Below are 12,500 nucleotides of genomic sequence, written 5' to 3' on the forward strand. Positions count from 1 at the left end.
GCCTGGAAGTCTGGTAGTAGTAGTAGTATGATTTAAAGGCACAAATTGATTGAAGTGTGCCCAGGCCCAGAGCTACTTTGCTGTGCATGACTGTGTTTGACCTCTTGGCTCTGGAAGTCTATTTCTAGGCTTATATAAAGGGTCAAACTTCTTGAAGTGTGCCCAGGCCCAGAGCTACTTTGCTGGGCATGAATGTGTTTGAACTCTTGGGCCTGGAAGTCTGGTGGTAGTAGTAGTATGATTTAAAGGCACAAAGTGATTGAAGTGTGCCCAGGCCCAGAGCTACTTTGCTGTGCATGACTGTGGTTGACCTCTTGGCCCTGGAAGTCTGGTGGTAGTAGTAGTATGATTTAAAGGCACAAAGTGATTGAAGTGTGCCCAGGCCCAGAGCTACTTTGCTGGGCATGACTGTGTTTGACCTCTTGGGCCTGGAAGTCTGGTAGTAGTAGTAGTAGTAGTAGTAGTAGTAGTAGTATGATTTAAAGGTACAAAGTGAATGAAGTGTGCCCAGGCCCAGAGCTACTTTGCTGGGCATGACTGTGTTTGACGTCTTGGGCCTGGAAGTCTGGTAGTAGTAGTATGATTTAAAGGTACAAAGTGAATGAAGTGTGCCCAGGCCCAGAGCTACTTTGCTGGGCATGACTGTGTTTGACCTCTTGGCTCTGGAAGTCTATTTCTAGGCTTATATAAAGGGTCAAACATCTTGAAGTGTGCCCAGGCCCAGAGCTACTTTGCTGGGCATGACTGTGTTTGACCTCTTGGGTCTGGAAGTCTGGTAGTAGTAGTAGTATGATTTAAAGGCACAAAGTGATTGAAGTGTGCCCAGGCCCAGAGCTACTTTGCTGTGCATGACTGTGTTTGACCTCTTGGCTCTGGAAGTCTATTTCTAGGCTTATATAAAGGGTCAAACTTCTTGAAGTGTGCCCAGGCCCAGAGCTACTTTGCTGGGCATGACTGTGTTTCACCTCTTGGGCCTGGAAGTCTGGTAGTAGTAGTATGATTTAAAGGCACAAAGTGATTGAAGTGTGCCCAGGCCCAGAGCTACTTTGCTGGGCATGAATGTGTTTGACCTCTTGGGCCTGGAAGTCTGGTGGTAGTAGTAGTATGATTTAAAGGCACAAAGTGATTGAAGTGTGCCCAGGCCCAGAGCTACTTTGCTGTGCATGACTGTGTTTGAACTCTTGGGCCTGGAAGTCTATTTCTAGGCTTATATAAAGGGTCAAACTTCTTGAAGTGTGCCCAGGCCCAGAGCTACTTTGCTGGGCATGACTGTGTTTCACCTCTTGGGCCTGGAAGTCTGGTAGTAGTAGTATGATTTAAAGGCACAAAGTGATTGAAGTGTGCCCAGGCCCAGAGCTACTTTGCTGGGCATGAATGTGTTTGACCTCTTGGGCCTGGAAGTCTGGTGGTAGTAGTAGTATGATTTAAAGGTACAAAGTGAATGAAGTGTGCCCAGGCCCAGAGCTACTTTGCTGTGCATGACTGTGTTTGAACTCTTGGGCCTGGAAGTCTATTTCTAGGCTTATATAAAGGGTCAAACATCTTGAAGTGTGCCCAGGCCCAGAGCTACTTTGCTGGGCATGACTGTGTTTGACCTCTTGGGCCTGGAAGTCTATTTCTAGGCTTATATAAAGGGTCAAACTTCTTGAAGTGTGCCCAGGCCCAGAGCTACTTTGCTGGGCATGACTGTGTTTGACCTCTTGGGTCTGGAAGTCTGGTAGTAGTAGTAGTATGATTTAAAGGCACAAAGTGATTGAAGTGTGCCCAGGCCCAGAGCTACTTTGCTGGGCATGACTGTGTTTGACCTCTTGGCTCTGGAAGTCTATTTCTAGGCTTATATAAAGGGTCAAACATCTTGAAGTGTGCCCAGGCCCAGAGCTACTTTGCTGGGCATGAATGTGTTTGAACTCTTGGGCCTGGAAGTCTGGTGGTAGTAGTAGTATGATTTAAAGGCACAAAGTGATTGAAGTGTGCCCAGGCCCAGAGCTACTTTGCTGTGCATGACTGTGGTTGACCTCTTGGCCCTGGAAGTCTGGTGGTGGTAGTAGTAGTATGATTTAAAGGCACAAAGTGAATGAAGTGTGCCCAGGCCCAGAGCTACTTTGCTGGGCATGACTGTGTTTGACCTCTTGGGCCTGGAAGTCTGGTAGTAGTAGTATGATTTAAAGGCACAAAGTGATTGAAGTGTGCCCAGGCCCAGAGCTACTTTGCTGGGCATGAATGTGTTTGACCTCTTGGGCCTGGAAGTCTGGTGGTAGTAGTAGTATGATTTAAAGGTACAAAGTGAATGAAGTGTGCCCAGGCCCAGAGCTACTTTGCTGGGCATGACTGTGTTTGACCTCTTGGGCCTGGAAGTCTGGTGGTAGTAGTAGTATGATTTAAAGGCACAAAGTGATTGAAGTGTGCCCAGGCCCAGAGCTACTTTGCTGGGCATGACTGTGTTTGACCTCTTGGGCCTGGAAGTCTGGTAGTAGTAGTATGATTTAAAGGTACAAAGTGAATGAAGTGTGCCCAGGCCCAGAGCTACTTTGCTGGGCATGACTGTGTTTGACGTCTTGGGCCTGGAAGTCTGGTAGTAGTAGTATGATTTAAAGGTACAAAGTGAATGAAGTGTGCCCAGGCCCAGAGCTACTTTGCTGGGCATGACTGTGTTTGACCTCTTGGCTCTGGAAGTCTATTTCTAGGCTTATATAAAGGGTCAAACATCTTGAAGTGTGCCCAGGCCCAGAGCTACTTTGCTGGGCATGACTGTGTTTGACCTCTTGGGTCTGGAAGTCTGGTAGTAGTAGTAGTATGATTTAAAGGCACAAAGTGATTGAAGTGTGCCCAGGCCCAGAGCTACTTTGCTGTGCATGACTGTGTTTGACCTCTTGGCTCTGGAAGTCTATTTCTAGGCTTATATAAAGGGTCAAACTTCTTGAAGTGTGCCCAGGCCCAGAGCTACTTTGCTGGGCATGACTGTGTTTCACCTCTTGGGCCTGGAAGTCTGGTAGTAGTAGTATGATTTAAAGGCACAAAGTGATTGAAGTGTGCCCAGGCCCAGAGCTACTTTGCTGGGCATGAATGTGTTTGACCTCTTGGGCCTGGAAGTCTGGTGGTAGTAGTAGTATGATTTAAAGGTACAAAGTGAATGAAGTGTGCCCAGGCCCAGAGCTACTTTGCTGTGCATGACTGTGTTTGAACTCTTGGGCCTGGAAGTCTATTTCTAGGCTTATATAAAGGGTCAAACATCTTGAAGTGTGCCCAGGCCCAGAGCTACTTTGCTGGGCATGACTGTGGTTGACCTCTTGGCCCTGGAAGTCTGGTGGTAGTAGTAGTATGATTTAAAGGCACAAAGTGAATGAAGTGTGCCCAGGCCCAGAGCTACTTTGCTGGGCATGAATGTGTTTGAACTCTTGGGCCTGGAAGTCTGGTAGTAGTAGTATGATTTAAAGGCACAAAGTGAATGAAGTGTGCCCAGGCCCAGAGCTACTTTGCTGTGCATGACTGTGTTTGACCTCTTGGCTCTGGAAGTCTATTTCTAGGCTTATATAAAGGGTCAAACTTCTTGAAGTGTGCCCAGGCCCAGAGCTACTTTGCTGTGTATGACTGTGTGACCTCTTGGCCCTGGAATTCTGGTGGTAGTAGTAGTAGTATGATTTAAAGGCACAAAGTGAATGAAGTGTGCCCAGGCCCAGAGCTACTTTGCTGGGCATGACTGTGTTTGACGTCTTGGGCCTGGAAGTCTGGTAGTAGTAGTAGTAGTAGTAGTAGTAGTAGTAGTAGTAGTATGATTTAAAGGTACAAAGTGAATGAAGTGTGCCCAGGCCCAGAGCTACTTTGCTGGGCATGACTGTGTTTGACCTCTTGGGCCTGGAAGTCTATTTCTAGGCTTATATAAAGGGTCAAACTTCTTGAAGTGTGCCCAGGCCCAGAGCTACTTTGCTGGGCATGACTGTGTTTGACCTCTTGGGTCTGGAAGTCTGGTAGTAGTAGTAGTAGTATGATTTAAAGGCACAAAGTGATTGAAGTGTGCCCAGGCCCAGAGCTACTTTGCTGTGCATGACTGTGTTTGACCTCTTGGCTCTGGAAGTCTATTTCTAGGCTTATATAAAGGGTCAAACTTCTTGAAGTGTGCCCAGGCCCAGAGCTACTTTGCTGTGTATGACTGTGTGACCTCTTGGCCCTGGAATTCTGGTGGTAGTAGTAGTATGATTTAAAGGCACAAAGTGAATGAAGTGTGCCCAGGCCCAGAGCTACTTTGCTGGGCATGACTGTGTTTGACCTCTTGGGCCTGGAAGTCTGGTAGTAGTAGTATGATTTAAAGGCACAAAGTGATTGAAGTGTGCCCAGGCCCAGAGCTACTTTGCTGGGCATGAATGTGTTTGAACTCTTGGGCCTGGAAGTCTGGTAGTAGTAGTATGATTTAAAGGTACAAAGTGAATGAAGTGAGCCCAGGCCCAGAGCTACTTTGCTGTGCATGACTGTGTTTGACCTCTTGGGCCTGGAAGTCTATTTCTAGGCTTATATAAATGGTCAAACTTCTTGAAGTGTGCCCAGGCCCAGAGCTACTTTGCTGTGCATGACTGTGTGACCTCTTGGCCCTGGAAGTCTGGTGGTAGTAGTAGTATGATTTAAAGGCACAAAGTGATTGAAGTGTGCCCAGGCCCAGAGCTACTTTGCTGGGCATGACTGTGTTTGACCTCTTGGGCCTGGAAGTCTGGTAGTAGTAGTAGTAGTAGTAGTAGTAGTATGATTTAAAGGTACAAAGTGAATGAAGTGTGCCCAGGCCCAGAGCTACTTTGCTGGGCATGACTGTGTTTGACCTCTTGGGCCTGGAAGTCTATTTCTAGGCTTATATAAAGGGTCAAACTTCTTGAAGTGTGCCCAGGCCCAGAGCTACTTTGCTGGGCATGACTGTGTTTGACCCCTGGGGCCTGGAAGTCTGGTAGTAGTAGTATGATTTAAAGGCACAAAGTGATTGAAGTGTGCCCAGGCCCAGAGCTACTTTGCTGGGCATGAATGTGTTTGAACTCTTGGGCCTGGAAGTCTATTTCTAGGCTTATATAAAGGGTCAAACTTCTTGAAGTGTGCCCAGGCCCAGAGCTACTTTGCTGGGCATGACTGTGTTTGACCTCTTGGGTCTGGAAGTCTGGTAGTAGTAGTAGTATGATTTAAAGGCACAAAGTGATTGAAGTGTGCCCAGGCCCAGAGCTACTTTGCTGGGCATGACTGTGTTTGACCTCTTGGCTCTGGAAGTCTATTTCTAGGCTTATATAAAGGGTCAAACATCTTGAAGTGTGCCCAGGCCCAGAGCTACTTTGCTGGGCATGAATGTGTTTGAACTCTTGGGCCTGGAAGTCTGGTGGTAGTAGTAGTATGATTTAAAGGCACAAAGTGATTGAAGTGTGCCCAGGCCCAGAGCTACTTTGCTGTGCATGACTGTGGTTGACCTCTTGGCCCTGGAAGTCTATTTCTAGGCTTATATAAAGGGTCAAACTTCTTGAAGTGTGCCCAGGCCCAGAGCTACTTTGCTGTGTATGACTGTGTGACCTCTTGGCCCTGGAATTCTGGTGGTAGTAGTAGTATGATTTAAAGGCACAAAGTGAATGAAGTGTGCCCAGGCCCAGAGCTACTTTGCTGGGCATGACTGTGTTTGACCTCTTGGGCCTGGAAGTCTGGTAGTAGTAGTATGATTTAAAGGCACAAAGTGATTGAAGTGTGCCCAGGCCCAGAGCTACTTTGCTGGGCATGAATGTGTTTGACCTCTTGGGCCTGGAAGTCTGGTGGTAGTAGTAGTATGATTTAAAGGTACAAAGTGAATGAAGTGTGCCCAGGCCCAGAGCTACTTTGCTGGGCATGACTGTGTTTGACCTCTTGGGCCTGGAAGTCTGGTGGTAGTAGTAGTATGATTTAAAGGTACAAAGTGAATGAAGTGTGCCCAGGCCCAGAGCCAGGCCTGGGCAGCAGGGGGCGCTCCTGGCCATGCCCAGCGAGTTTCGTGCGAATCGGACCTGGTCCGGAAGAGATACGAAGGGAAAACTCATTACTCGTCGGGGTGGCACATCCAGGCTCTCGACCCTCCCAAAGCGTCCGACCAGGGTGCACCCTGCCGGGCATGGTTAGCCGCCAGCCCCCTTCCTGGAGGTCTGGTTGGCACGGGGTTTTGATTTATCGGTTTCATATCTCTGGGCTCCTTGGGAGCAGAAAGTCGGTTGAGGGCCCTTTGGAAAGAGCCGGGGCTGCCGTTTAACGCTGTCCAAGCGGCAGGCGAAGCGCACCCACCGTTTTTACGCTATGATTTTTTAAAACCGCCGGGGCGGCAAACACAGGGCCGGTCGGGTTTGAAGACGAATATCTCTTCGGCCCTTGGGAGGAGAGAAGCAGCGCGGGTCACCTTTGAACGCGCTCGCTGCCAGGAACGTCTGGCGTAAAAGTTTCGTGGGAATCGGACGTTCCTAGGCTGAGAAGCGAGCGCCCGCCCTCGGGCGGTCGGGGGCCCCTTTCTCATTCCCCGTCTGGGCTAAAAATACGAGGTCGGACCCGATGGACTCGGGAGACTGGAGAGTACCAGGGAGACCCTGGAAGCAGGCGACCCGACCCACGCTTCGCTGTCTCCTCGGCCCTCGGGAGTAGAAGCGCGGGGACGGTGGCGTGGGCAGCAGGGGGCGCTCCTGGCCATGCCCAGCGAGTTTCGTGCGAATCGGACCTGGTCCGGAAGAGATACGAAGGGAAAACTCATTACTCGTCGGGGTGGCACATCCAGGCTCTCGACCCTCCCAAAGCGTCCGACCAGGGTGCACCCTGCCGGGCATGGTTAGCCGCCAGCCCCCTTCCTGGAGGTCTGGTTGGCACGGGGTTTTGATTTTTCGGTTTCATATCTCTGGGCTCCTTGGGAGCAGAAAGTCGGTTGAGGGCCCTTTGGAAAGAGCCGGGGCTGCCGTTTAACGCTGTCCAAGCGGCAGGCGAAGCGCACCCACCGTTTTTACGCTATGATTTTTTAAAACCGCCGGGGCGGCAAACACAGGGCCGGTCGGGTTTGAAGACGAATATCTCTTCGGCCCTTGGGAGGAGAGAAGCAGCGCGGGTCACCTTTGAACGCGCTCGCTGCCAGGAACGTCTGGCGTAAAAGTTTCGTGGGAATCGGACGTTCCTAGGCTGAGAAGCGAGCGCCCGCCCTCGGGCGGTCGGGGGCCCCTTTCTCATTCCCCGTCTGGGCTAAAAATACGAGGTCGGACCCGATGGACTCGGGAGACTGGAGAGTACCAGGGAGACCCTGGAAGCAGGCGACCCGACCCACGCTTCGCTGTCTCCTCGGCCCTCGGGAGTAGAAGCGCGGGGACGGTGGCGTGGGCAGCAGGGGGCGCTCCTGGCCATGCCCAGCGAGTTTCGTGCGAATCGGACCTGGTCCGGAAGAGATACGAAGGGAAAACTCATTACTCGTCGGGGTGGCACATCCAGGCTCTCGACCCTCCCAAAGCGTCCGACCAGGGTGCACCCTGCCGGGCATGGTTAGCCGCCAGCCCCCTTCCTGGAGGTCTGGTTGGCACGGGGTTTTGATTTATCGGTTTCATATCTCTGGGCTCCTTGGGAGCAGAAAGTCGGTTGAGGGCCCTTTGGAAAGAGCCGGGGCTGCCGTTTAACGCTGTCCAAGCGGCAGGCGAAGCGCACCCACCGTTTTTACGCTATGATTTTTTAAAACCGCCGGGGCGGCAAACACAGGGCCGGTCGGGTTTGAAGACGAATATCTCTTCGGCCCTTGGGAGGAGAGAAGCAGCGCGGGTCACCTTTGAACGCGCTCGCTGCCAGGAACGTCTGGCGTAAAAGTTTCGTGGGAATCGGACGTTCCTAGGCTGAGAAGCGAGCGCCCGCCCTCGGGCGGTCGGGGGCCCCTTTCTCATTCCCCGTCTGGGCTAAAAATACGAGGTCGGACCCGATGGACTCGGGAGACTGGAGAGTACCAGGGAGACCCTGGAAGCAGGCGACCCGACCCACGCTTCGCTGTCTCCTCGGCCCTCGGGAGTAGAAGCGCGGGGACGGTGGCGTGGGCAGCAGGGGGCGCTCCTGGCCATGCCCAGCGAGTTTCGTGCGAATCGGACCTGGTCCGGAAGAGATACGAAGGGAAAACTCATTACTCGTCGGGGTGGCACATCCAGGCTCTCGACCCTCCCAAAGTGTCCGACCAGGGTGCACCCTGCCGGGCTAAGAGAACAGCCAGGTGAACCCTGGAGGTTCCGAACTCCAGACCCCTGGACCCGACGGCTCAGTCCGCCTCAGGTGCACTACAGAGGTCCTCGGGCTGTCCCTGAGTGCATTAAAACGGAAATCAGAATTACTCCCCCGGGTGGCACTTCCAGGCTCTCGACCCTCCCAAAGTGTCCGACCAGGGTGCACCCTGCTGGGCATGGTTAGCCGCCAGCCCCCTTCCTGGAGGTCTGGTTGGCACGGGGTTTTGCAAATAGGTCCCGTCGGGTATATGGGAGAGCAAAGAGAATCAATGGGGTCCAAGCACTAAATTCATCCAGTGGCGTTCTCTGGAAGCCCAAGGGGAGTCCGAGGGGTGTTCGGCCGGCAAGGGGAGCTCTCCCTCGGACACATGATCAAACGCCTGTCCCCTACCGGAAAGTGGTGTGCTCTGGATGCCCCCCCCCCCCCCCCATCCCCCGAGGGGGGTGCTTATCCCGCGAGGGGAGCCCTCCTCGGGTTAAGTGAACCATCATGCCGATTCCCCTATGGAAGTGGGCACATCCAGGCACACAGTCTGCTTTGCTCTCCCCGACCCGAGTGCGTCTGTTGGGCTGAGTGTACGCCCAGGCAACTGGATCCAATGGCTCAGTCCGCCGCAGCGTGCTTCGACGATGGGTCGTACAGCCATGCCACCAGGGTGGGCGTGTTTGTAAATGTACCAGTGGATTCTCGTCGGCCTGCCACATCCATGGTATCGACCCACCAGGCCTGTCCGACCAGGGGTTGACCCTGGACGGGCACGGTCTGTGGTTTGGCCCTTGTCCTAGATGAAATCGGGCACGGGGTTTTCTGGCCAGGTACCATCGGGTTACTGGGAGAGCGGCTTCGGTCTCCAGGTGAGACCAATGGTGAAGCAGCACGAGGCAATGGAGAGCATGCAAAGCGATGGGGAAGCCATGCACGGCAATGGCCACGAAAAAAAAAAAAAAATCACCACGGAAGGAACGTGAAGAACAAGGAGGAGTGTAGTGACACTGCCCAAAGCTGCCCGGTGTTGCAGGGGTCTATTGGTGTGTTGCTTCCTTGTTTGGTAGAGTGGAGTACCAGACCCGCCAGGGGTAGGCAAACCATTCCCCCTACGGTAAGTGAGGAGCCAGCCATTTGACGAGCGGGTGTCCACGTGTACGGGTGCGAGCGCTATCCCCCCACACGGGGTTAGGCCACGGCCTTAGGTGGACGTCTGCCGACCAGCCCCGGCTGATCCAGAACTTCTGATGTGGAGAGCGGTTTTGACAGATCCTCCCTGGTTCTAGCGGGTCAAGCCTCTGATGGGGGGTGGGGGTTATTTGTAACCCATCCCAGAACTCTCTGGGGGAGACTCAGACGGCCAGTCTGTCTACTCAGTTGTCCTATACTGGTGTCTGTGGTTTGGGAGGAAGGGAGTGCCCTGCTTTGTTGGCCTCCTCTTCAAACCTACCTGGGCCCACGAATCACTCTTCTTGGTTACATCACGAAACGTAGGTTGAGCGAGGCTAGGGGGGAGGGAATTCGACGAGGTCTTTCCCTTGTCCCCCCACCAGCGGCCCACGAAAATCAAAACGGCGTGAAGAGAGGGAACGCCGAAAGCACCTGGAGTCGGCCGTCCGCACCTCCGGAGGAGGTGGACGGGGTACGGTGCGGGCATGACCGGATGGGACAGCTTTGCATCAAGGTGAGAGGTCGGCGTCCGAAGGCCAGAGGGCGGTGCGCGAGCACGTTTACACTGGCCGCGGAAGCTGTCCTGGGTAGCCCTGTATGGCGTCTGGACCTGACGGCGCACGCACTTACAACCCGCTGCTTCCTAGCCCCCGGAAGGGGAGGCGGATGTCACTCGTGGTTCATCCCAGACCACGGTGCAAACTACCTGGTTGATCCTGCCAGTAACATATGCTTGTCTCAAAGATTAAGCCATGCAGGTCTAAGTGCACACGGCCGGTACAGTGAAACTGCGAATGGCTCATTAAATCAGTTATGGTTCCTTTGATCGCTCCACACGTTACTCGGATAACTGTGGTAATTCTAGAGCTAATACATGCAAACGAGCGCTGACCCTTCGGGGGATGCGTGCATTTATCAGACCCAAAACCCATCCGGGGGGCTCGGGCCCCCCGGCCGCTTTGGTGACTCTAGATAACCTCGGGCCGATCGCGCGCCCTCCGCGGCGGCGACGTCTCATTCGAATGTCTGCCCTATCAACTTTCGATGGTACCATAGTCGGCTACCATGGTGACCACGGGTAACGGGGAATCAGGGTTCGATTCCGGAGAGGGAGCCTGAGAAACGGCTACCACATCCAAGGAAGGCAGCAGGCACGCAAATTACCCATTCCCGACACGGGGAGGTAGTGACGAAAAATAACGATACAGGTCTCTTTCGAGGCCCTGTAATCGGAATGAGCGTATCCTAAACCCATGGGTGAGGACCCATTGGAGGGCAAGTCTGGTGCCAGCAGCCGCGGTAATTCCAGCTCCAATAGCGTATATTAAAGTTGCTGCAGTTAAAAAGCTCGTAGTTGGATGTCGGGAGTGGGCTGGCGGTCCGCCGCGAGGCGTGCCACCGCCTGTCTCAGACCCTGTCTCCCGGTGCCCCCCGGATGCCCTTGGCTGGGTGTCCGGACGGGGCTCGGAGCGTTTACTTTGAAAAAATTAGAGTGTTCAAAGCGGGCCCGCTTCTCGCCTGAATACCTGAGCTAGGAATAATGGAATAGGACTCCGGTTCTATTTTGTGGGTTTCCTGAACCAGGGCCATGATTAAGAGGGACGGCCGGGGGCATTCGTATTGCGCCGCTAGAGGTGAAATTCTTGGACCGGCGCAAGACGGACGAAAGCGAAAGCATTTGCCAAGAATGTTTTCATTAATCAAGAACGAAAGTCGGAGGTTCGAAGACGATCAGATACCGTCGTAGTTCCGACCGTAAACTATGCCGACCCGCGATCCGGCGGCGTTATTCCCATGACCCGCCGGGCAGCGTGAGGGAAACCACGAGTCTGTGGGTTCCGGGGGGAGTATGGTTGCAAAGCTGAAACTTAAAGGAATTGACGGAAGGGCACCACCAGGAGTGGAGCCTGCGGCTTAATTTGACTCAACACGGGAAACCTCACCCGGCCCGGACACGGAAAGGATTGACAGATTGATAGCTCTTTCTCGATTCTGTGGGTGGTGGTGCATGGCCGTTCTTAGTTGGTGGAGCGATTTGTCTGGTTAATTCCGATAACGAACGAGACTCCGGCATGCTAAATAGTTACGCGGCCCTCCGCGGTCGGCGTCAAACTTCTTAGAGGGACAAGTGGCGTTCAGCCACGCGAGATGGAGCAATAACAGGTCTGTGATGCCCTTAGATGTCCGGGGCTGCACGCGCGCCACAATGGTTGGATCAGCGTGTGCCTACCCTACACCGAGAGGTGCGGGTAATCCGCTGAACCCCATTCGTGATGGGGACTGGGGATTGCAATTATTCCCCATGAACGAGGAATTCCCAGTAAGCGCGGGTCATAAGCTCGCGTTGATTAAGTCCCTGCCCTTTGTACACACCGCCCGTCGCTACTACCGATCGGATGGTTTAGTGAGGTCCTCGGATCGGCCCCGCCGGGGCTCCTCGCGGGCCTTGGCGGAGCGCCGAGAAGTCGATCAAACTTGACTATCTAGAGGAAGTAAAAGTCGTAACAAGGTTTTCGTAGGTGAACCTGCGAAAGGATCATTAACGGGTAACGCTGTCCGGCGTGCCTCCTCTCCCGACCCCCTCGACTTCGCCGTCCCCCCGCGTCGGGGCCCAGGGTCGAAAGGGTCTTCGGGGTTGCTGTTACACGTGGTCGCTTGCAGGTCAGGCTGGACAGAAGGCATAAAGGAGGAGCCTAGTCCCTCCCACCCCTTCCTCGTCCTCCGCCTCTTCCTCCGCGTCGTCCTTCAGCACCCCCCCCCCCGCAGGCCCCGGTATTCTCTGGGTTCCAGCGCGAGAGACGCGTCGTTCAAAAAACTCGGCGTCCCCGCTCGTCGGGCGAAGGCCGGTTTCCCCTCACCTTGCCGGCAGGAGAAGCGCCTGCGAGTCGAGCGGGTCGTACGGGTCCGTCCCGCGCCCTCCCTCTCGCTCGCACGGCCGCTGCCTCCGTCCACCGCGAGGGGTTTTCCTATTTTGTTGTCCTTGTCATTCATCCCCGTCCCCTTGCTCGCTGACGAGCGGACTTTCCGGGGGGGGTTGCGAGCGCTGCTCCTCGTGGGGCAGGCCATGGCCCTTCCTGTGTTCGTCCGCCCACCGGCGTCCTGGGGCGTGGTGGTGGTGGGTGGCGCAGCCGGTTCCC

General features: G+C 54.0%; 1 non-coding gene across 1 annotated transcript; it reads left to right on the plus strand.

The window, feature by feature from the left end:
• The first annotated feature begins 10,066 nt into the window (after positions 1-10,066).
• On the plus strand, positions 10,067-11,905 carry LOC145654064 (18S ribosomal RNA). The gene has a single exon (XR_014120295.1). It is a non-coding gene; the product is annotated as an 18S ribosomal RNA (ribosomal RNA).
• Positions 11,906-12,500: the final 595 nt, after the last annotated feature.

This window comes from Electrophorus electricus, unplaced genomic scaffold (genome assembly GCF_041902795.1).
Source record: "Electrophorus electricus isolate QZ-2024a unplaced genomic scaffold, ASM4190279v1 Scaffold116, whole genome shotgun sequence".
Lineage (NCBI taxonomy): Eukaryota > Metazoa > Chordata > Actinopteri > Gymnotiformes > Gymnotidae > Electrophorus > Electrophorus electricus.